General features: G+C 39.9%; 1 long non-coding RNA gene across 3 annotated transcripts in view; it reads left to right on the top strand.

Moving 5' to 3' along the window:
• LOC110260920 overlaps positions 1-21,246 on the top strand; it is a 116,899-nt gene that overhangs the window by 48,482 nt on the left and 47,171 nt on the right. The window lies entirely within an intron of this gene.

Below are 21,246 nucleotides of genomic sequence, written 5' to 3' on the forward strand. Positions count from 1 at the left end.
AGTGTAATATTTCCCTGACCATGCGAGTAAAGAATCATTCGTTTAAGCTGATTCTTTGTCATACACTTAGCAATACTACAATCATGGGTTTTTACAACAAATATTTACACATGTATTGCACAGTCATTGATCATATGCTACTTTGGGACTTACTAAATGACTTAACTTTAGTGGCTACAGAATTTCCTTGAAGGAATGTTTATTTTATTGTTTAATCTGATATATATTTTTATTTTATATTTAAGGTTTATTGAAGTATAGTTGATTTACAATGTTGTGATAATTTCTGCTGTGTAACAAGGGGCTCAGATATACATGTACATACATCTATTCTCTTTTGGATTCTTTTCCCATATAGATTATCACAGACTATTGGGTAGTGTTCCCTGTGCTATACAACAGGTCCCCATTGACCAATCATTTCATATACCTCAGTGTGCATATGCCAATCTCAAACCCCCAGGCCATCCCTCCCTTCCCCCACTTGTCCCTTTTGGTAATCATAAGTTTTTCAAAGTCTGTGAGTCTGTTTTTGTTCTGCAAATAAGTTCATTTGCATCTATCTTTTTAAAGATTCCACATATAAGTGACATAATGTTTATCTTTCACTGTCTAACTTCACTTAGTATAATAATCTCTATGCCATCCATGTTGCTTTAAATGGCATTATTTCATTCTTTTTTATGGCTGAATAATATTCCATTGTATATATGTGCCACATCTTGTTTATCCATTCATCTCTCGATGGACATTTAGGTTCCTTCCATGTCTTGGCTATTGTAAATAGTGCTGCAGTGAATACTGGGCTATATATATCTTTTCGAATTATGGTTTCTTCAGATAGATGCCCTATCTATTGGGACTCCTGGATCCTATGGAAGTTCTATTTTTAGCTTTTTGAGGAACCTCCATACTGTTTGAAGGAATGTTTAGAGGCAGCAATCTAGCTGGAAAGAAGATTGCCCTGAAGCTGTGTTTGCATAGCCTTTCCATATAAATGAGAAAATATGATACATTGACCATGAAGAATCAGGGAAGGCTAATGGAGACCATGGGAACCTGAAGCTTCACTTTTCCCCCAGTGGTGTAGCAATCTTACTGTATCTATAATCAACTGAGAATCTGAGAAATTATTATTATTATTTGTCTTTTTTAGAACCACACCCATGGCACACGGAGGTTCACAGGCTAGGGGTTGAGGCAAAGCTGTAGGTGCCGGCCTATGTCACAGCCACAGCAGCGTGGGATCTGAGCCTTGACTGTACCTACATCACAGCTCACGGCAATGCCAGATCCTTAACCCACTGAGCGAGGCCAGGGATAGAACTCGTGTCCTCATGGATACTAGTTGGGTTCGTTAACGGCTGAGGCACAACAGGAACTCTGAGGAACGGTAGCATCTTGATGGGAGAAAATAGGATAAGTGACTAAAAGTATGGATGTGTAGTAAGAGGACTTTTGCTTAGTGTAGCAACACAGGCTGCTAGCAAATAATAATCCAGTATAAATCTTAATAGTCTAAGAGATTAGTCAGCTGAACCACAAAACCAGGTTCTGATAGAGTCCTTTTAAAACATTCAATTTCATCCAATCTGGCACTTCTGAAAGTTAGAAATTGCCTCACTGGGCCCAAGCGGCTCCTACTAATTTTTCCCATCCAGTTCTCTCTAGATCTTTGGTATGGATCAACAGCTCATGAAAAAAGTGAGTGAGAAAAAATTGCATGCATTACTGGCAATCAATATCCAAAAGCTTTAAACTGGAGACTCAAAGTAGTGGCAGCTTTTCCTAGGGCCCTGTAAAGAAAGGACAGATATGAGAGCAGATAAAAACACAAACTGAAAGAATAGGGAGTTTGTGATGGACTTAGGGATTTTCTCACCCCTCTTTGGGGCTTTCTGTTAGAAAACAAGACCAGGAGTTCCCTTGCAGCACAGCGGGTTAAGGATCTGGCATTGTCACTGATGCATCTTGGGTCACTGCCGTGGTACGGGTTTGATCACTGGCCTGGGAACTTCCACATGCCATGGGTGTGGCAAAAAAAGAAAACAAAATCAAAATTATATAATACAATTCCTTCTATACCTTCTCCCTGGCTCAGAATTAAAAACCATCTGCTGAAGACTCTCTCACTTCAAAACCCAGTCAGGTCCTTTCTAGTATCAAGGAGGGTGCCTGAAGAATAAATTGCTCCTATCAGAAATAAAGCATTTTAGTTCTGCCACAAGCGGTGAGATCTGTGTTTATAAGTCTCTCCAAAGGCAACTCCATTTTTGCTGCTCTCCTCTCATTTTCTTTTGATGCATAAAACCTGTAGACTGGAGCCCTGTGATTGCATTCGGCTCTGGAGCAGTGTAATTGTAAATATTCATTGGAATTCAAGCTAGCTTTCCCTGGTCTCTCCTAGGGCTGTGCAGCTATGCAAACAGCAGCCAGAGCTGCATTAGCTCACAGCCCGGAGGCCACCTATTTCTCCACAGGCCCTAGGACCCTTTCTGTAGAGCGAGCGCATGCAGAGAAATGGGCCCTTCGACACCATTTCAATCCACCATTTCACTTGTTTTTCCTTTTCTCCCCATGACTGCTGATCCTTAGTAATTCTGTCTGTCAGTCCCAAATACACATTAAAAAGAAAACCATATCCTTGACTAAAAGCCAAGATTCAGAATGCTCTCACTGAGCATGTGCTCAATTTATTTAGGAGATAAATCAGATTCCAGCTATTCCATGAACACACACACACACACACACACACACACACACACACACACACAAAGACACACACACACATGTATATATATGTGTGGCAATTCTAGCTGAATAGATACCTAGTCTTATTAAGATATGAGTACTCATGAGTTGTTCCATCTTTTCCTAAGTTAAATTTGGCAGGAGTCAAAAATAAATTAATATGGGATTAGAAATACCATATTAGTTTTAATGACCTTACAATAAAGAATTACTTACACATTTAAAACATAAAACTTTAGGGAGTTCCCATTGTAGCACAGCAGAAATGAATCCAACTAGGAACCATGAGGTTGCGGGTTCGATCTCTGGCCTCACTCAGTGGGTTAAAGATCCGGTGTTGCCATGAGCTGTGGTGTAGGTTGCAGATGCGGCTCGAATGTGGCATTGCTGTGGCTGTGGCGTAGGCCAGCGGCTGTAGCTCCAATTAGACCCCTAGCCTGAGAATCTCCATATACTGTAGGTGTGGCCCTAAAAAGACAAAAATAAAATAAAATAAAATAAAATAAAATAAAATAAAATAAAATAAAATAAAATAAAACATAAAAATCTTACAAAAGGAACCTGTATTCATTTACCAGCTGGTTCAATTCCCAATGACCCTATAAGGCTAAGGTTGAAGGTTTAAGTCAGGCTTCCCATACCATTCCCTGATATATATTCAGAATGCCAGATGATTAGATTCCAACAGAATTCAGGGCACCTGCAATATTAACTTCAAAATAATCCAAGGAAGTACTCAGTGCATAGAAAAATGACCTAAAGAAGCAATTTATAGAGTTAAAAAAGAGATGTTATTAATGTTGAAACATTTCAATGCAAAAGTAAGTAGGTTGAAATTCTTTAGACCTGGCCAATATTTAGATCTAATTGAAAGTAAAAAGTTATCTTAAATGGCAAAAATATAGAATGATCAAAAATTCATATCTAGAAGGAAATTTATTTTAAACTGATTTAATCTGGTGAATTCATGAGTAAAAGGCCCTCTGATAGGCATTTTGAGGGATGCAAACATTAATGATATATGCGTCCTATGTTTTAAAATATTTTGAATTTGGCAGCAGAGAGATGTGCAGAAATGCTATATTATGTTACTTTGAGGGAAGAGGTGAGGGGGAATTATGAGCAACTTTATGACAGGGTGAGAATCAACCAGACTCTGAAGCAGTAGAAGGATTCTGACTGATGGAGCTGGATGGAGGTAGAACTCCATCTCCGCAGAGAAGAATTAGGGGTTGCATTGTGTCTCCTCAGAGAGTATGTTTAAGTTCTGTTCACCAAAAACTGTGAGTATGACCTCATTTTTATATAGCATTTACAGATCTAATAAGGTTAAGATGAGGTTGAATTAGATTAGAGCTGGCCCTAACTTGATGACTGGTGTCCTTACAAGAAGGAAGAAATTTGTATTTTTTTTTTCTTTTTATGGCCACACCTGTGGCATATGGAAGTCCCCAGGCTAGGGGCTGAATCACAGCCACAGTAACACTAGATCTGAGCCTCATCTATGACTGTGACAGATCTTTAACCCACTGATTGAGGGCAGGGACCAAACCCGCTTCCTATGGTTTGGGGACACTATGCTGGGTTCTTAACCTGCTGAGCCACAATGGGAACTCTATAGGAAGAGGGAAATTTGGCATAGGAAATTTGATATAGGTTGTGGAGGGAAATTTGGACCCTCTCCTGGGTGGGGGAGAAAGAAATAAGAGATTGGAGTGAATCTCCAATTTACAAGCTAAAGGAATACAAGGGATTGCCAGCAACTACCAGAAGTTAGAAGAAGCAAGGAATGATTCTTGCCTTCGAGCTTTTGCAGACAGCATGGCTCTGCTGACACCTTGATTTCAAACTTCTGGCCTTCAAAACCATGGAGGTATAAAATTTCCATTGTTTTAAACTATTCATTTTGTGGTGCTTTGTTAGGGTAGCCCTAGTAAACTAATACAACAAGAAAAAAAATTTTTTTTTAATGTTGTTAAATTGCATAGGTCACACTGCCGCTTGGATTCCATCTTTGACCAGGGAACTTACCTATGCTGCAAGGTGTGGCCATTAAAAAAAGGGAGGAAAAAAAAAAAAAAAAAAAAGGAGTTCCTGTTGTAGTGCAGCGGAAAGGAATCCGACTAGTAACCATGAGGTTTCGGGTTCCACTGCTGTCCTCATTTGGCAGGTGAAGAATCTGGCATTGCTGTGAGCTGTAGTTAGGTCACGGAAGTAGCTTGGATCCTTCATTGCTGTGGCTGTGGGGTAGGCTGGATGTGGCAGCCTGGGAACCTCCATATGCCAAAAGTGCAGCCCTAAAAAGCAAAAAATAAAAATAAAAATAAAAAAGGGAGGAGGAGGAGAAGAGGAGGAAGAGGGGGAGGAAGAAGAAGAAGAAGGAGGAGGAGGAGGAGGAGAAGGAGAAGGAGGAGAAGGAGAAGGAGAAGGAGAAGAAGCAGCAGCAGCAGCAGCAGCAGCAGCAGCAGCAGCAGCAACAGCAGAACAAGAAGAAGAAGAAGGGGAAGAAAGAGAAGGAGAGAAAGAAAAAGAAGAAGAAAGGAAGAAGATGTGGCTCAGAGGTGGGAAAAGTGAACTCTGGATTGGCTGGAGAGCAGTGTGTGTAAAGAACAACAGTAGGAATTATATCTGGGAAAACAAGAGGGCCAAAACTGTGGACTTTGGGCCTTTACCCAGAGTCTATAAAACATTATTACCCAGAGTCTATAAAACATTATTATTAGTGGTGGAAGAGTCAGGATAAGTTGGGAGAATAGACTAGAAGAAATGGGAGCAGTTAGCAGACTGTTGTGATATTTGAGATAAGAGGTGGCATCTTGGCTAGTGGCAGTGGTTATAGAAAAGAAGCTACAGGTTTGAGGGAGTAGAATTGATGGAATCTGGAGACTAATTAGGTAAAGGATGCATAAAAGTAATTTGAACTTTGAAGTCTGGGGGATGCAATGGGAGGATGCCCTTTATCAGAGACAGAAAAACCCAAGAGTTAGAATTGGCTTGGGAGTATGTGTCGACAAGAGTCTAGCTTTTAGTAAACGGAGAAGCCCAGCAGAATGCTGGAGACATAGAATTGAAGCACAAGCGATTAGTTGGGCTAGAAATATCGATCTGGGGTCATCTGCTTTGAGGAGAGAGTCCAGGGCCTACACATAGTTGAGATCACCAAAGGAGCTGAGTGGGTATAAAGGGAAGAGTTGAACTTTGGACGAACGCCTCCGTTTTGGGACATGGAAGAGGCAAAGCAATCAGGGGCAAGAGAGTAACCAAGCTGAACCCAAGTCAAGGAAGCCAAGGGGCATATTTCATGAAAGACAGAGGGATGAGAGACATAGAATGCCACAGGGAGACTGAGGAGGACAACAGCTCATAAGAGACACTGGATATAGAGGTTAAAATGTCAATAGCAATTTAAGAGAAGATAATTTCAAATTTGCGATATGAAAGGCTATTTTAAGAGGACTCAGAAATAAGTAAGGGGTGAAAGAGGGCTAAAATGTATAAATTACTCTTTTGTCTGGTTTAGTAATGAATAGAAAGAAAAAAAATTGTTATTCTTTATGTTTTTAAGTAGAAAAATATATGAGGATATTAAAATGTAAAAGGGAAGGAACCAAGGGTTTGGGAGAATTGTAACAATCAAACCAGAATGAGAAACTGATGGGGGCAGAGTTCTGGAAGGAATAGGGATGCATTTGGATCAAGGCAGTTAAGAGTCTGGAAAGGAGATGGGCATAAAGATAATAGCAGGGGCTATACTTTATCTGGTTGTGGAAGGAGAAAGTTGAAGGCGGTCACGTTAGAGAGCAACATCTCAATAAAACAGAAAGCAGATCAACCCCTGAGAGGTGTGGCTAAGTGGATTGTGAGCTTGAAGGGATGGGAAAGATGTTTTCTTTGGGGAATATGATCGAGTGAATAAAAGATCACTAATAAGCCTAGTTTAGGTGGTAGCAACCGTGCTAATTGAGAAAATTAATTTTATTGGACAAGATGTAACTTCCCAGAACAAGGTATAATGGCTTGGGAGAGTCAGTCACATGGAAGAGCAGATTCTGAGAAAAGGCCAGTGTTAGTTACAGGCCAGGGAAGGAAGGGAAAGCTCAAAACCAAGGGGCCCCAGGGTATAGTAAAGGCTAGGTTAGGACAGGTGTTGGAAAGACATTTTGAGTGGGTATTTGTGTCCTTGTGCTTCAAAGTAATCTAAAAATAGTGAAGGAATAAAGATTCAAGAAAAAAATGAGATTAAGAGATAAAAATTGTGTTATTATTCACTCTTTCTTTTTTCTCATTTACTCATTCTACGAACCCTTGCTGAATACACGTCCATGTCAAGGCATAGGGCAAGAAGGCAGGTGTCAGGTCTGAAAGGTTAGGTTCCTTATCCTAAAGAGGCTGAAACAACAAGAACAATAAGCAAGCAGCTTACACTGTCTACCAGGAATTGTCCTAAGTGCCTGTCCACATATTAACTCACCTAGTACTTGAACCCTCAGATGTGGGAATAATCATTATGCTTCATTTCACTGATGAAGATATTGAACTGCAGAGAAGTTAAGCGACTTGTCAAGGTCACAACGCTATTTGCCACCAGAACTGGAATTTGAACTTTGTGGGTCTGGCTCCAAGAGCTCCAAGAGCCTTAGTCACTAGGCTACATGAACTAAAGAGACTTTGAAATGGGTTGTAAGTAAGATGATTACATATCCCAATCAGTCTGGGACAGACTCACTTTATGCTTGTCCCAGTGAAAGTATTCATTGTACCCCTTTTCAATAGAAGGTTTGGAGGATAAATTACATGGTCACCCCAATTATAAGACAAATTAAACCATCGTTGGCCTCTTTTTCAATTAATTGTTGGCTCATGTGATGAATAGAGACAAAGAACTCTAAAGCATTTAAGAAAAATAAATGAAATGGCTCTCCCTTGCTATGATACCTAGCTTCAAGAACTGCAAAGCCCAGGGTCTTTGATCCCCTTGGTAAGATCACAGCTCCTTCCCCATTCCTACTGGCTCCTGTCTCTCTAAGCACTTTAATCCTACTGCTTTCAGTTAAAGGAAAAGTACACAAAGGTGCATTCTCCAAGCTGACACCAACCAACTGGAGTTCTGCATACCCATTCTTTAAGCAGTAATGGAAAGTGAACACATAAAACCCCACAGCAAGTCTGTCCTCCCATCTCCATCCTCCTTATCTCCTTTCCTTATCTCCACCCTTAGGCCAGAATTCCACCATTCACTCCAAACCTCAAGCATAATAACCACATGTCTTACAGACATGCAACCTTAGCTAGAGCCGGACTCAGACTGAGGCCAGACCATTTGCAGCAGTGTTGGCTACTCTGTGGCTGTTGGTAATGGCTTTACTTCCTGAGCTCCCTCTCCTTATTGTCTTCAGCCCTCAGTGGGAAGCAAGAGAAGAGTACCCATGAAACAATGTATTGTCCTTGACAAATTAGTTCCCTTGGAAGATTTAGATATGTACACTCAACTCCCTATGGACGAATAATGAATCACAAATAATGAACCATCACAAATAATGTTCATTGATGACAGGCACTTATACGACATTGTGATTGGCTCTTATGTGTTATGATGCGAGGAGTTCCCGTCGTGGCTCAGTGGTTAACGAACCTGACTAGCATTCATGAGGACACGGGTTCGATCCTTGGCTTCAGTCAGTGGATTAAGGATCTTGCGATGCCGTGAACTGTGGTGTAGGTAGCAGATGCGGCTCGGATCCAGCATTGCTATGGTTTGGTGTAGGCCAGCAGCTACAGCTCTGATTCAACCCCTAGCCTGGGAACCTCCATGTGCTGCTGGTGTGGCCCTAAAAAGACAAAAAAAATAAATAAACTGCTATGATGTGCAAAAATGATGATAATGCCTAGGCCAGAACAAGCAGAGAACCAACTCAGCAAACTGAAAAGGAGACATCCATCCACGATTTTCAATATCCTGCCAGCGACCATTGTTCTAAGACTTTATTACTCTCTAAGGTTTTAATATGCTGGTCCACAGAGTTCTCTTATTATTTCTCTAACTGCTTTTTCTATTGTCTCCTCTGTCTGTCCTGGGCCTTCCGTTTTTCCTTCCTTTGGACTCACTTGGGCAGTTTATGCATTCACAGTGATTTCAACTACAATTTTGATTACAAATGGCTCCAAATATTCATTGGAGCTGCCTGAAGGGCATTTTACTCTTTCTCCCCTCCTTCCTTGGTAAGCTCATCTTCTAATATGATTTCAATAATAGCTAACATTTATCATGTGTCAGGGGCAAAATTGAAGCTTGGAACATTACAAGGTAAGTACTATTACTGTCTCTCAGAGAAGGAGCTAGTAAGCAGAAGAACTGAGATTTGAACCCGGAAAATTTTGCTGCAGCACCTACATTCTCAGCCACCCCACCATGTTTCCCTTTCATAGTCAACCACCTGGTTTTCTTCCTTGTGGCTAGATCATGCCAACAGCTTCCTGGTACTCTTTCTAGCATCAGCTGAACTCAATACTATCCTTATAGGAAAAGTGTACTGTGTTCTCTACTGATTGCATTTAAAGTCCCTTGGTCTGTGCTCAAAAGTTTTCCTTTCACTTCTCTGTAACCCAAGTCCACCCAGAAGCTATTGCAGCTAAAGATAATTGTATGCCATGCAAATGTTCTTCCTGGAGTTCCTGTTGTGGCACAGCAAAAAGGAATCCGACGAGTAACCATGAGTTAGTGGTTCGATCCCTGGCCTCGCTCAGTGGGCTAAGGATCTGGTGTTGCCATGAGCTCTGGTGTAGGTTGCAGACACGGCTCGGATCCTGCATTGCTGTGGCTGTGGCAGAGGCTGGCAGCTGTGGCTTCGATTCAACCCCTAGCCTGGGAACCTCCACATGCCCTGGTGGGGCCCTAAGAGCAAACAAACCAACAAACAAAAAAACAGTTTTTCCCACTTTTTTAGGCTACTCCCTCTGCCTAAACACTTTTCTTACCTTCTTTCTGGGAAACTTTTTACTTCCTATTTTAAGATTTACCTTTCAGGAAGTCTTCTCCAATTAATTATAAATATGAGGGTAAATCACATTTAATCAGGGATTCTGTCTTCAATTTCATGGCATTTCTGACAAAGTCTGGTAAAGTTTATCACCCATTATACACAATAAGTATGGTTTCTGTACTGATGTAACCATCCTAACCAACACTAGAAAGTACTCAGCTTGGATAGCTGAGAGGCACAACTTAATAATAATATGAGAAGCCAAAGAGTTGGTCTCCATCTATGGGGAGGGTTCTGTGTTGTTTTGGGGCCTGTTTTCAGTTTCCTTCCTTACTCCTTCCCTACTCTGCTCCATATGGCGAGGAGCTGAACTGCTGGAGGCTGCATTTCTAGACTCTAGAGTCAGTGGGCCACCAGCCAGATTTGGCCAATGGGAGGAGCCAGAAGGAGAATGGAGAGGGGGAGGAAGAAACTAGAAACACCTTCCCTTTCCCTCTGCTTTGAGAGGCGACTCCAGCAGCAAGCGCCTTGTGTCTGCAGCTCTGGCTCTACCCATAGGCCTGCCAGGATTCTGGGTTCCATGAGGTGACCCTGGCCCCTGGACTCAGGGAGCACCACCTCTTCCCTTTGTCTCTAGGGGAGGGTAGTGGCCTCCTGCTGTTGTTAACTTGGCCACCCACACTGGCTTCTCAGCTCCCCCATGTAATTCCCTGCATTAAATTCCCTCTTTGTAAAAAGTCCTTGGCATTCCTTGAACAAAAAAGGGTCAAAAGAAAGGAAGGAAAATAAGAGAAAAGTCACCATTTGTGTAGAACCTATACTGCTGAGAGTTGATTATATTCACAAGCTTGATAACAAACACAGGTCTCTCACCATCTCTAATGACGGAGGGAAATACATGTCCTCCTAGCCTGCATCCTTGATCCAATAAGAAACCTATATTGAGGGGAAATCATATACCATTCTCCCTCTTCTCCACAAAACATGCTGGGGGAACATTTCTCCCAAAGGATCTCCACATTCCTTCTCTTTTGGTTTCAGCAGAGGGAATGCACGCAGTCTTTTTAAGAATTCCTCAGGTGAAGGATGCAAGAAAGAAAGGAAATTTTTTTTTTTTTTTTGAGAACTCAGGTTTATTATGCCAGCAGGCTCAGAGGAGGTCGCTCTCCAGAGTCTGAGCTGGAAAGGAAATTTGACTGACACTGTTGGAGTTAGATGGAGGCTGGGAACCTGCAGAAATGTGGAGCTCTTTTTACTTCCTCAGTTGGGCTTTACTAAGATCAAAGGTTGACACACTAGAGCACGTAGGCCAACCACCTTTTTTGGTAAATACAGAGCCCAGCCACACCCATTCATTCACTTATTGCCTATGGCTGCTTTCATTATACAATGGCAGAGCTTACAGAGTAGTTGTGACAGAGACATTCTGACCAATAAAGGCAAAATATTTACTATTTGACCCTCTGCAGAAAAAAGGTCTGTTGGCCCCTGCCAACATAATCAACCCTGAACAGAGAAAGGAGGTAAGAAATCTAAGTGAAAGCACAATCTGAATAAGGAATTTATTTAAAATTGCACCTAAAGCCAGCATTATAATAGAGTTTGACTCTCAGTCAGGACACTGCTCTGCTGCGATAGAAACAGTGGCCTAATGAAATAGGTTTTACTTTCCCACCTCTACATAAGAAGTATAGGTGGTTGCTGGCATTGATGCAGCACCCAAAGCTATCATCAAGGAACCGGGTCTTTTTTATCTCCTTCATTAGAACCAAAGATGCTGAGATTCTTGGCTGCTCTACATATTGCTTGCAAGATGGGTGCTATGGCATCATGTTCATGTTCAAAGAAAGAAGAGTAGGCAAGAAGAAGGATCATGTCCTCTGTGTATTCCTTTCCGCTTGGAAATGAGAGGTTTTCTCAGAAGCCCCTCTCCCACCCTTTCAGCAGACACTGCTTACACCCCATAGGACAAATCACACATCCATCCTTTTTCCTGGGAGTTGAGGAAAACAAGTACTATTTACCACTCCAGCCTCTGTGTGGGCAGGTTGTAAGAGACAAGGGGACTGGGAATGGCTTGGGGTAGCCAATCAACAGTGCTTTCCATAGACAGTTTTTCTCATTTTAGGTCTGTAGGCACAGAAGGGATGATCAATGGATATTTCTTAAGTGACTGAAGGTACAAATAATTGATTATTTCCTTTCCTCCATATCAAAGAAGCTATGTCCAGACAGGAATTGCAAATAATTATCTAAAAGCACTCCCAAGGGTCTCTCATGATGAGAGAATTGAGAAAAGAGCTGGTGAATGGATGAGCAAGAATGCCTCAGACCCAGATGACACCTGTCCTCTTTGCTTACCACATGGTTCTAATTCTAATTGGCACAGGGTCGATGTCCAGCTCATCATAGGTATAGGCATTACCTTGGAATTTGTTTGGGGGTCAAAAGAGTTTGCCCCATTTCCTATAATAGTGTGCACAAAGCTGCTGTGGGGCAGTTTATATTTGAGCATGAGAAACCTGGTCCAACTTCTCCCTGAATTTAATTTTGATGTTCAAGTTGAAAAAAAGAAAACCAGGATTTTCCTTTGGGTGGGTTCAAAAGCAAACTGTTTCTCATGATTAATGTAACTTCTATAAGGGAAAAGTCAAATAATTTCATTCTTTATATCTTTACTTCTGCCATTTGGGGAGTGATTTCTGGCTCTGTATGCCTTGGCTTCTGAAAATAAAAAAAGGATGCAAAGTTGCTATGAAGCTCTGATTCACTGTCATGAAAGAGTAAGACATAAAACTAACGTAATCTCAATTCCAGTGGATCCTTGTGGAAAAAACATACTTTGGGGGTCTCTGAATCACTGACAATACAACTTAGTCATAATTACAAGAAAATTACTTAAAAATTATCTTCTATCCTGATCAGTCTTTAAAAAGAAGCCAAGGAAATGAGCAGAAGCTGTTATGAACCTTCAAATGTCAACACAAGACCCAAGGAAATCGATCTTAGTCATTGCCAGATTATGTGAAATTCAGACGGAAATTACCTGACCACTTCGTTTGCTAGAGAGAGAACAATATTCAACATAACTAACATTTATGAGGTCCCTGCCATTTTCCAGCCACAAGGATAAGTGTCAGGGGACACTGAGGTGGATAGGTTACATGAAATTCATAGCCTATAAGGGAAAAAAAAACAAATAAATTATAATCTGGGGATAAGTTCAACTACAGAGGTTTGATCGAAGTTGTAGCATGGGGAAAGGCATGGTTAAATTTATCTGGGGAGGTCAGGAACGTAATTTCATGGTAGTGGGTAGGTAAGGGGTGGGCCTGCGTAAACAAAAGTGAAAAGCAGGCCTGAATATAAAGGTTGTTTTCAATGTCTTGTCTTTCCTTTGGGACTGTCATGTGGGTTTTCTTTCTTTCTTTCTTTCTTTCTTTTCTTTCTTTCTTTCTTTTCTTTCTTTTCTTTCTTTCCTTTCTCTTCTTTCTTTCTTTCTTCCTTTCTTTTCTTTCTTTCTTTCTTTCTTTCTTTCTTTCTTTCTTTCTTTCTTTCTTTCTTTCTCTCTTTCTCTCTTTCTCTCTTTCTTTCTCTCTCTCTCTCTCTCTCTCTTTCTTTCTTTCTTTCTTCTTTTGATTTTGTCTTTTTGTCTTTTCAGGGCCGCACCTGCAGCACATAGAGGTTCCCAGGCTAGGGGTCTAATTGGAGCTACAGCCACCGGCCTACACCAGAGCCATAGCAATGCCAGATCTGAGTCGTACCTGTGACCTACACCACAGCTCATGGCAACACCAGATCCTTAACCCACTGAGAGAGGCCGGGGATCGAACCAGAAACCTCATGGTTCCTAGTTGGATTTTTTTCTGCTGCACCATGATGAGAACTGGGATTTTCAACAAAGGGAAGGAAAGTCACTAGACTAGACCACCTCTGCTGGCTTCTCATCAGAAGACCTACATGTAAGTCCCAATTCTTCAATTAAACAAGTTTTGTGACTTTGGGCATATTGGTTAATCCATTAGAGCCCCAGTTTTCACTTTTGTAAAATGATGCAGTTGCACCCTACAGTGGACTTCAAACATTTTTAAAATTTTGTATCTCATCAGTGATTGGATTCTGTCCATACAGTCCAGTTTCCTTCCCATTCTGATCCCTCCTCCGTCCAACCAACAACAGATAGGAGCAAACTAGAAATCTCTTCCAAGCACAATACTTGGATACTTATGCTTTAAATTTTTTTTTCTAGGACATAAGAAATTTTGGAGAGTACATTTAATCATGAATCTGTAAGCATTCTAAAAATCTTCAGAGTTTCCGTCGTGGCACAGCAGAAACGAATCTTACTGGGAACAATGAGGTTACAGGTTCAATCCTTAGCCTTGCTCAGTGGGTTAAGGATCTGGCATTGTAGTGAGCTTGTGGTGTAGTTTGCAGACATGGCTCAGATCCCGCATTGCTGTAGCTGTGGTGTAGGTCAGCAGCTGTAGCTCCGACTGGACCCCTAGCCTGGGGAACCTCCATATGTTGTGGGTGCTGCCCTACAAAGCTAATTAATTAATTAATTAAAAATTTAAAAGGTAAAAATCTTCCATCCCATGTAACCTATTATGTTTTTCTGTTGATTGAGAATCCTCCTAGCATCTCCCTCCACGCTCCTCTGGAACACTTGTGTCATAGGTCTGGACTTCAGTCATCTTCCCTCTTCTAGTTCACATAGCTCAGGTGAAGTGAGAAGGGAATAGCATGTACTTTGGAACTAATAAAAGCAACTGTACATTGACTATAAATACCAAGGGCTGAAAATGTATGTAGAAAGCAAACAGCCTTCCCTTTCGGACAGCTGGAGAGGAAGAAGTCAAGAGCCTTCAAGACAAAAAGAAGGAGTTCCCATTGTGGTGCAGTGGAAAATAAATCCGACTACTATCCATGAGGGTGCGAGTTCGATGCCTGGCCTTGCTCAGTGGCTTGGGGATCCGGTGTTACCATGAGCTGTGGTGTAGATTGCAGATGTGGCTCGGATATGGCGTTGCTGTGGCTGTGGTGTATGCTGTGGCTATGGCCCTAAAAAGCAAAAAAAAAAAAAAAAAAGACAAAAAGGAACCCACAAACCTAAGTCATAAACCTTTTGTTTTATCAGTTTGTAGGCAAAGAACTCTAGCAGGGCATCTAGTCAATGATGGTTCCACAGCAGCTGATTGAGGAACAGATGGCAGAAGTTCTGGGTTTGACACTGAGCTCCACCTCTGTTAAGTTCTCTGCACCCTAGTTTCTTCAAATGAAAAAACAGAAATGACTTCTGCCTCACAAGGTGGATGTGAAAATTTCGTATAAATGTTGTCTGAATCTGAACCATGGAAAAATAGTGAAAAAGTAGTAGAGAATGGAGAATCCCTAGTCACCTGACCATAGCTACTCTGGTGGTTAAGACCAGATTTTCAGGTGCAAGGGATTCCAGGAATTCCTATAGGTAAGCAATATTTATGTACCCATTACATGGTAACATGTTTTATATATTATCATAAAATACATATTATTCATATTATATGATTAATACATATTTATATATAAATAATATATATATGTACTATAATTATATACAGTGTAATATAAATACTTTGGGGGCTTCACTGAAGGTGGGATTAGAGGCTTGGAAAAAAAGGATAAGTAAGGATATGCTATCTAATTGAATCAAATTATTCAAAATCCTTTTAGAACAGCTAAATCAGGAGGCAAGAAGTGATATTTATTTCTCCTTTAAAGGGAGATAAAAATCCTTAGTTTTCTGATATTTGGAGGCCCCTTCAACCAGCTTCTCCACAGCCCTAGCTCTCATTCCCCAAAGTATTAAGAACGGAGTTCTCTGCCTCTACATTGATGATTTATCCCGGTCACAGAGGGGACACTCGGCTAACTGAGGTTAACAGCTTTCTCGGTTTCATTTCAAAAAGACATTAGCATGGAGGCTCTATGAAATGCTGATATGCCAAATACTGATTCATTCACCTGCAGAGTTCGCTAGAAGGCAGGGACCTATTTGACAGGCAGGGCTGAGCTCCCAGCCTTTTCCTAAAGGGCAATCCCATAATTCATCGCCCAGAGCTAAATTATACCTGACACTTCACTGAAGACTTCAGGTGCACTCGCCCAACAGTAATAAGTCTAATGCAGAAGAAGAGGGTTGGAAATGACAAAGGTATTCTTTCTGAAAATCATATAACTAATTCAATTGTGGGCGGAAATATCTGTGATGTAATACATTCCCAGGCAGAGTTGGGTAAAGGGCAGGAACTGAGCAGATGTGCATGCTTTGCCTTTGTTTAGGGGGATGTGAACTGACTGTACGCACAGAAGGAGAGGGTGACCCTGGTCATGTCCTTATCCCAGCCGTGGCTTTACGCATGGGGGCCTTTACATTGTGCATCTCTACCTAAGCAACATGTCTGTGGATGTGTCGGTGACTTGGCCTAGTCACCAAAGGAGTGCCAAGCTATAATGTGGCTTTCCTCCCTAATTTGCAGGAAAGAAGACTGTCCAGAAGCTGCAAAGCAGTCGGCTCCTGCTACTCCTCCACATGGCTTTCTGTGGAGCAGCTGGATGATAGGCAAGGAGAAGCAGAACGTCTGCCTCCTGCTGTTCAGCAAAGGGTGTCCCAGTAGCCGACTACTTTAGCCTGGTGGTTTTCTTGTCATCAGTCACGGTAGTAAGAGGCCTTTGGGGGTGATTTGGTGCAAGAGAAGTAAAAGTAACATGACAAGGACATTCATTACCTAGCTTCCTCATGTCCCTATTTAGGACTTTTCTTCTCCTCTTTCAGTGTGTGTAGGGGGTTGTGGGCCATTTTATTTGCTTCTGTGTGAAGGAACTAAGCAGGCACATGAGCCTCGTCAAAGCTCTGGGGAACTTCTGAGGGGTTAGTCTAGTAGTATATGTGCCAGGTGTTGGGGACACTACAGTGAACAGGTAGACACAATGTCTTTTCTCATGGAGTTTCTGGTGAACTTGGAGACATGAATTTAAAAAGGAAGAACAAAGAAGATTAAGAAGTTGAACAGTACCTAGCACCCATTAGGTGCTTGATAAATGTTTGCTGAAAGAAGAAACTGTAAAAGGGAAGCAAAGAAGCAAAGAAGAAGAGGTAAACATTACTGACCTCCATGTCTCAGATTCCATGCCAGGTCCTTTCAATTATGTTGTCTAATTCAGTAGTGGATGAATGGTCAAAGTCAAGGTCAGATTCTGGTATAGGACTTCTGAGACTCTCTTTTCATGGTATTCACATGGGAAACTGTTGTCTAATGGAAAGATCCCAAACCCAGGGATCCATAAAACCTGGGCTTTAATAATGATTCTGTCAGTTATTAAGAGTATAGTCTTAGATAAGTCAGTCATCTTCTCTGAGCCTCAGTTTCCACATACATAATTTGTGGATAATAATATCTCTCTTCCAGGAGAGTGAAGAGGATTTGATGAGACGGTGAATTTGGAAGGGCTTTGATGGTAAATGAGATCCAGCTCTGTGTTGAAGGAAAATCAAGTTTTATCCAGTCCATTTTTAAAGAGTTCATTCTGCTTCTAAGCAATGAAATGTTATATGGTTTCAATAATTCCAACAACAACATCAGAAATAATAGTAAGGTTGTCCCTGAAATTATCAAAATGGTATTTAGAAATATTTGTATCAGAAAGATTCTTAGAGTAAGCAAAGGTTTATTCAAGGTGATCATTTGTCCTAAACTTATGAAATATTTAAGGAAATTACTGATACTCCAAAAGTTATATCCTCTCAAGTTGATATAATTAAATTCTTTTCTTAAAATCAATCTCTTGTCCCTTTAGCATGTCTATGAATTCTTTACATGAATTCAAATTTGGAGCAACCAGGAGCATAACATTTCAGATTCTAACTGAATAAAGAATCACCCTATTTAAGGACAGTACGGTTTTAAAGGTACTTTCTCTAATTAGCGTTTTAAAAATTAAAATGAAAATTGTATGTGACTATATTCCTAGTAATCCTTTGTTCTTCTTTTAGTTGTAAGAAGAGGTTAGGTATCACCCATGTTTAATTTTACTCTATTTTTATTTTTTTAGCTCTTTTTTTGTGCTTAACTGTATCTTGGTTCGTGAAACCTCCTATGTCAAAATCTGTGAATTCTTTAATTTCCTTCCCTTTCCCCAGATCATTAGTGAGGTGGTTATAGGATACCAAGTGGGCATCAGTCCTCAGGATTGCAATGGATACTGTCTCCCACCTAAAGGTGAGGGACCATCATTTGTCATTATTCTTTGTTTATGGTCTTTCAGCCAATTTTCAATCTATGTGACCATGCACATATTCTACCCAATTTGAATTAATTTTGCAAGTGGAAATTCATGGAGCAGTGTATCAAATGCTTTAGTAAAATCATATATATCACCTCTAGTGCATTCCCTTCATCCATTAATCTTGTAATGCGATTTAAAAGAGTGATCGCATTTGTCTGGAATGATTTGTCCTTTATCCTTCCCCAAAAGCTTCCTCCTGCTCTTGGCTCCATTATCCTCTACATGCTCTCAGTTTTCCTCTTTTCAAGTCTGTTTCATTATATTATTAGACATAGAGGTTACATTTTAATAGATGATAATTACCGAGAATAGCTTTGAAAATATTTTTAATTTTCTGTTTTGAAAATATTTTTCTATTTTGAAAATATTTACAATTTTCAAATAATCTTTAAAATGTGGATTACTGAAAATTACCTCCATTGATTATTAAATTCATACGCAAACTGCTTTATGCAATCTCTTTATTTCAAGCTACGATTCTGTTAACAATCTATTTGTCCAGGATTTTTCTTTGTTTCTTTTAAATAAGTTTTTATTATAAAGTATGCTATAGTATTTAAGCTGTATTTCCCATTCTTCTTGTTTTAATAGTATTTCCAGAGCCACATTTTCCTTTCTGTCTGGGAAGCTGTACTGCGTAAATTAAGGGTCATTATAAATATTAAATTCTTGCTATAATTCTAACATAATCATATCAACTATGAATGTCTGCATTTGTTTGCAAAACAAGTCTTAGCAAATGTTTTTCTATGTGTATCTAGAGCAATATGTCTGCTTGCTTAAAATATTTCTCAGCTTTTAGTATGGGGTAGGGTTAGGCCAAATCAGTAAATTTAAGATAACAGTTAGTTAACTAAAATATAAAATGTTTCAAACGAGTAAGGTGAGCAGGAATGAGAGGAATAATAATGAAAGAGAAGAATGATAAAATCAGGGACAAGCAAGCATGTTAAAAGAGCATGCAATAATCAATGTATCTCTCAAAACCTAGAGACAAGAATGTCCGCTAAGGCTATATGAGAACTTCTTTTCAAAATGTGAAGAGGCTCAAATATGAATTGATGCTTTGAGACTAATCCTTCGACCTGTAGTTCCAAGGCAAGGTACTTGCATTGGAACTACAGGTCGAAGGATTAGTTCAATCTTTTTCCTTTACTCCAACACTCTGTTTACGAATAAAGGACTTAGAATACTACTTTTTCAACTTTCTGCTTCAGTGGGTGAAAGTAGATGAATGTTGGAATAAGGGTGAGGTCCACAAGGATATTTAGGCATCTCCTCTGTGGACAGTCACCAACGACCCTGATAAGATACCACCTGTAAGGGACATGCAGTGCATATGGGTATCTTAATAAATGATGGGGTGAAATGAGCTTTATCCAGGTCAAGAACTTAAGACTTTATATTAACTCAGATTCAATTTTGTAATAATTTTTGGTTGAATAGTATATTTCAATAAGATATTCTACAGAGGTATCAAAAGCCATTGAATTGGCAGCCAAAGACTCAGGTTCAACATGTGCTTACGCACAAAAATACTGAATGGAAAATAGACACTAGAAAATAAAAATGGCTATAATTTTTTTTCTAATTTTACCTCCATTTTGAGCTCTATCTTCTTCTTCCTGTGATAAGCAGGTCTATTGTAGATCAAAATCAACTTGTACCCAGGAAATATGCAGCCTCACACTGATATGTAAATACCCATTCATCTGAGTAGGGACAGCAAGTATTTATTGCAGGGAAGGAAGAGGTGCATAAAACATTAATTCATATGTACGAATAAATGCTAGTTTTTACAGGACATTAGCATTAAGAAGTTGAGTGCATGTCTGAAAGTGCACCTTCCTGTGCATAAGCATCTATGCTTATCTGTGCAAAGAACTTGAGGCTTTTATTATTAGTGCTCTATTTTTCAAGGAAATTGTAATAATTACTTTCAAGTTCATATGGTTCTAGGGAGAATTTATACATTTGTATATGTTCCTTAAAATGAAAATCATTTTTTTTGAGTGATAAAAAACCCTAAAAGATCAAGGTGTAAAGAAAGTCCTCTCTCTCTCTCTCCATGTTCCTACCGACTCTTCCTTATCTGTACTAACAAGAACCGAAACGAAAAGAAATAGGTCTGAAACCGGGATATTAATATTATTACATCCTTAATATGGGATTATGATGTTTTTAGGAGGCTATAAATTGCAAGTTGCACTAAAAAGGAAGGAGAACAGCATCCACATGACCATCTTTATTGCCTGGGATATGAAGGTGTTATTGATGGAAAATTTGACTCAAGCAAACATTCAAGTTAGTGACTTTAATTTTTTGTTAATTTTAGCTTTCTGTGATTTATGGCTCCCTTGTTTTTGTATTTTCCTTTCTCCTTATTTTCCCTATCTAGTGAATTCCTGTCATGTGCCAGACATTGTGTTAGGTGGTATTAATATAAGCCGTGACCCAAGCCTTCAGGAATGTGCACTCTTTGGGAGGGACAGACAAGTAAGGTGATGGGGACCCTGTGCCGTGCTCAGTATCCGGTTGGAGAGGTTGTGGGAGCTCTGGGGGCACAGAGGAATGGCACCAACTGGGAGATGGTTGGTGAAGTTCATTAGAAGAGATGATTCAGTTGAGTATTAAAAAAATGAGCTGGAACCAGCAAGAGTGAGGGTTCCTAGCTTGCCCTCCAGCGATTTCCTAAAGAGCCCATGGATAGAATTCAGTGGGTCTGTGAACTTGAATGGCGAAAAAAAAAAATAACACTTTTATTTTCACTGATAATGAACCAAAATTTACCATTTCTTTCAATTATTTAGGAAATAAACCACAGTAATATTAACAGTACAAGTGGCAACATCACCAATAGAAATCTATTTTCACATCACAGCCCTATCATGTATTATTGCAGGTAATCTTAAAATATCTCTAATTCTTATAACTACCTTAAAATTATAGTGTAGATCCAACACTGGAACTATCAACATGTTAATATAAAGTACATATCACATAGAAATTGATTTTAATATTTAATTAATTTTAATATTTTAATAACTTGATTTAAATATAAATTGATTTTCTTCGTAATTCTATATATTTTATTTCATACCCTTAAGAGCATTATTCTGAGAAGGGGTCCATGGGCTTCAGGTTTATGGCAGACTGGCAGCGGGGTTCATGGCACAGAAAAGGTTAA

Source organism: Sus scrofa, chromosome 6, assembly GCF_000003025.6.
Source record: "Sus scrofa isolate TJ Tabasco breed Duroc chromosome 6, Sscrofa11.1, whole genome shotgun sequence".
Classification (NCBI taxonomy): Eukaryota; Metazoa; Chordata; class Mammalia; order Artiodactyla; family Suidae; genus Sus; species Sus scrofa.